This window comes from Elephas maximus, chromosome 14 (genome assembly GCF_024166365.1).
Source record: "Elephas maximus indicus isolate mEleMax1 chromosome 14, mEleMax1 primary haplotype, whole genome shotgun sequence".
Taxonomy (NCBI): domain Eukaryota; kingdom Metazoa; phylum Chordata; class Mammalia; order Proboscidea; family Elephantidae; genus Elephas; species Elephas maximus.
In genome coordinates, this window is record NC_064832.1 from 90552316 (window position 1) to 90555472 (window position 3157).

General features: G+C 41.5%; 1 pseudogene; it reads right to left on the reverse strand.

The window, feature by feature from the left end:
- Positions 1-398: 398 nt before the first annotated feature.
- On the reverse strand, positions 399-1011 carry LOC126058104 (elongation factor 2-like; annotated as a pseudogene).
- Between the last annotated feature and the right edge of the window lie 2146 nt (positions 1012-3157).

Genomic DNA, 3157 nt, shown 5'->3' on the forward strand with positions numbered 1-3157 from the left:
CTTGTCCCTTCCTCCTTTCTGGGGCAGAGGAGCCCACTGTGGGCTAGCCGCCCAAATAAACCTCTTGATGCAATTAATTTTAAAATTTTTGGGCGCTTGGATTTCCCTCTGAAGAAATGGGAAAGAAATCTGTCAGGTGTCCCACCACTACCAGCCAAGTAAGTACCTGCAAAAAGGCCATTTCCGCCACCCCTTTGAAATCTTGAAATAAATACTGGAAAGAACAGCATCAAGTGTGAATGTTGGGGCGATGGCATACAGTGGGCCCCTGACGCCACGTGGGCGGGCAGGTGGGCAGGGTGACTTTACCAGGTGTGAGGAGAATGCAGGACCTGTTGCTGTGGGCGTGTGCTGGCCAAGTCCCACCAGGGGCTGCCAGCTGCCGCTGCGAAGACCACCTACAATTTGTCCAGGAAGTTGTCAAGGGCTGGAATGCCCCCCTTCAGGCTTTTGTGCTTACAGGTCTCCACGTGGTTGGCTGGGGCTGGTGTTGTGGAAGGGGTTTCCAGGCAGTTTCTGCCAGTGGTCGAAAACATGCACTGGGTGAAGGCCTGGTGGCCCCTGTTAGACCTCAGGTCAGCCGTGAAGCCAAAGGACTCATCAAAGGGCAGGTAGACCTTCACGACAAATATGGGTGTGCCAGCCACCTGGGACTCCTCGAAGACATGACCTCGTTTCCTGTTCAGGACACCGTACACGCCACCAACCACTTGCTCTGGACACTGAATCTCCACGAGGTAGATGAACTCCGTGAGGCAGAGCCGGATGGTCGACACGCTGGCGTAGAGGCAGTCTGGGACAGTGGGGATACCTGGCAGCTCCCGCGGTGGATGGCACCAGCATGCAGGGTCACATCCTGGACACTGAAGCTCACGCTTCGCACGTTCTACGCACGCAGCGCCCCTACTTGGCGGTCCGGTGAAAGCAGGCCACCACGCTGTCTTTGATCTCATTGAGGTATTGCACACCCTTGGTGATGTCAGTGAGGATGTTGGGGCCGGTGAAAAGTTTTTATTATTTTCGTATGAGTGTGGCGCTGAAATGTCCCACTAGAGAACGGGACAGAAATATAGGATAATCTAATCTTTACTACCTTCACAGAAAGGCTTGTACATGGAAAGTATCTTACAGAATCTCATATTTGGAAATATTTATGCTATCTGTCAGTTAAAGTTGAAAAGCACATTAGGGGACGATGATCAATTACTTAATTGCTTTTTAACACTTTACGCAGAAGAACTCATAGAACTCAGCACTAGAGTATTTATCACAAATAGGCAGTCAGTTTTCTAAAGTGAACCTAACTTTTCTAGTCCAGGCATATACTACACTTGGTGTTCCTTGAATGGAGAATTCAAAACAAGGGGGGAAAACTTCAGTGATGACACCTACTGTCTTTGTCTTATTTCCTGAATAATTAATTTTTACGAATATTAGATGTAAGTTTACTTCCTGAATGAGGAGAAGGGAAGGTAAAGAATCCTTTCAGTTTCCTTTTGGCAGATTCAAAATCATGCCAATCTTCTACCTTCCTCCTTAGTCTGTCCCCACATTAAGCATGCAAACAAGCCAACACAAATATGCACACGAAAAGCTCCTGTGATCTTTGAACATCTCCCAACAGTATGCAGAGATCAGTCCCACTCTAGAGACGAGGCCTTCAGTCTTCTCCAAGAAAATGCAAATGTTTGGAACATGCTAATTGGTCAACAATAGGCAAGAGAAGGAGCAACTATTTATTATAAGTCACCTCTTCTAATTCTATTTCTCTCAATCCCTCATGATATAGGGGGTAATGTCTCTATAGGGTTGCTATGAGTTGGAATCGACTCGATGGCAATGCATTTTTATGGATCTCCATCTTACAGAAGACAAGATGTTAAATTACTCAATCAATATCACCCAGGTAGTGGCAGAACCTTGATTTGTCTGACTTTGAGGCAGGGACATTTTCTAGTACATCATACAGCTTCTCACCTTAAGAGAATACTTATTCATGGATAAAGACAAGTGATTTTTACTTAATTTCAGTAAAGATCATTCCGTTTTCTTCAGACTTTACAACAGCAAAAATCCCTTTTCTTTGGTTGGTACATACACTACAAATCATAAAAGTGATAACAATCTGGTAATTAATTGGTGATTACCACATTTCCTAGGTATCTTTGGTAGCCCTAAATCAATTTCTGCCACGGAATGCCTTTTTTGCGCATTAGCAGCTGGATGATATTTTAAAATAATGATGATAGACAATAATGATGTCTTCCACTGAAGCTGTCTAAAAATTGTTACTATATAAAGCACTTTCTTTGAATTTGAAAATCTATGTTTCCAAAAGGGTGTGTAATTTTTTTTAATAAGCTGATCTTAGAAAACAGTATAAACCATTATTTAATCAACAAATATAATGCAAACTTTTTTTTAATTTCCCTTTTGCTTATTAATCAAAAACTGTCTTCTTTCTTGGCTTAGAGGAGATGATGCTAACAAAATGTAGTGTAATTAACTCCAGGAACCAGAAAGAGAAGAGCAAACTAAGCCTAAACCTACCAGAAGAAAGAAAATAACAAAGATCCTAGCATAAAAAAACAAAATTGAAAACAGAAAAATGAGAAAAGAATCATGAAAACCATAAGTTGGTTCTTTGAAAAGATCAATAAAATTAACAAATCTTTAGCTAGACTGACAAAGGAAAGAGGAGAAAAGATGAAAATAACCAAAATAATAAATGAAAGCAGGGACATTACAACTGACCCAAGAGAAATAAAGAGAATTATGACGGAATATTAAGAACGACTGTATGGCAACAAACTGGACAATCTAGATGAAATGGACAAATTCTTAGAAGCACACAACATACCCAAACTGATTCAAGAGGAAATAAAGAGTTTCAACAGACCCATAACAAGTGAAGAGATCGAATCAGTGATCAAAAACCTCTTCCCCCACAAAAAGTCCTGGATGAGATGGCTTCACTGAGGAATTCTACCAAACATTTACAGAAGAATTGACACAAACACTGTTTAATCTCTTCCAAAAGACAGAGAAGGAATACTCCCTAATTCATTCTATGAAGCAAACATAACCCTGATACCCACACCAGACAAAAACACCACGAGAAAATAAAACCACAGGCCAATATCTTTTGTGAAAATAT